Raw genomic sequence first — 1183 nt, forward strand, 5'->3', positions numbered from 1 at the left:
CTGAAAACAGAAAAGACATATTAATAAAACCATTTTTCACATACAGACTTTTAAATATATGACATTACTCCATTTCAGACCAAATTAGGGCTATAGTACAAGATGACATTTTCAGCACTACGAAAGGAAAAGACTAACTTGGCCAAAGTTTCTACTTCTAAAAAATATTAATTGCAAAACCAATGTTGAGGCCTCACTGAGAAATTTTTCTAAGATACTCACAAAATTCTGCATGTTTATTATTACTTTTTTCAAAGACTTTATGCATACGTTTTTTAAAACAGCAGCAACTGGAGGCAAGCTTTTTTTTCTTTGAGGATGTTTGAAAACCAGAGTTTATAAAGAGCCAATTAAAATGGTCCCAAATTTAATATATGTGTGAAAAGTAGCGTTCTACAAAAGGCAGAAATAACAAGTAACTGTTTTGAAACATAGTTGGAGAAAAACATATTAGACATCAGAGCAAACACACATATGTACATAAGTTCCAGAGAATCCAACAATCCCTCATCTCCAAGTTTTTACTAAAAGGTATAAATTAATTCAGCTTCAGTATTTAAACACATTTCCAAGACTGTTGTGACAAAAAATTTAACTCACTAGATGAAGGGATAAGAAAGAGAAAGAGAGGGTAACCAAAAGAATAACTTCTCAAACAAGTCAAAGGGAAAAAAGTAAGAAGGGCTTATACAACTCAAGTACAAGACAGGAAAGAAAGGGGCTGATTAGGTTGCAGCTCTCAAAAAGAGCTTGTTTCACAGAGCTCTACAAAGGCTCATTTATATTGATCCTACATTGACACTATCTTCCGCCCTATTAAGGCCTCAGTTTATGAAGAAGAATGCTATTTTGTGGTATTATCACTGGTATTGCTTCCTGCATATTCTAGAAGAAATGCATTTGAAAGGAATTTATAGTGTGCTAGTATATTGATAATATCCCTAGTAATTATGCTGAAAAAGCTATCTTGGCATCAGTGTTTAACCAGTGCTCACCTACAACAGGATCCAAAAGCATTTGCAGCTCATGGAAGGAAGCAGCAAATAGAGGACTGAACATTAGCAGTCACTTCATTAATAGAAAATTAGCTTGAACAATCTCAGTCTTGCTCTGTATTATAGGGTCTCGGAAGAGTAAAATAGCATGTTCTTTACTTATTTAATATTGTTCTATTCTGTGACAT

This window comes from Merops nubicus, unplaced genomic scaffold, assembly GCF_000691845.1.
Source record: "Merops nubicus isolate BGI_N331 unplaced genomic scaffold, ASM69184v1 scaffold2502, whole genome shotgun sequence".
Taxonomy (NCBI): domain Eukaryota; kingdom Metazoa; phylum Chordata; class Aves; order Coraciiformes; family Meropidae; genus Merops; species Merops nubicus.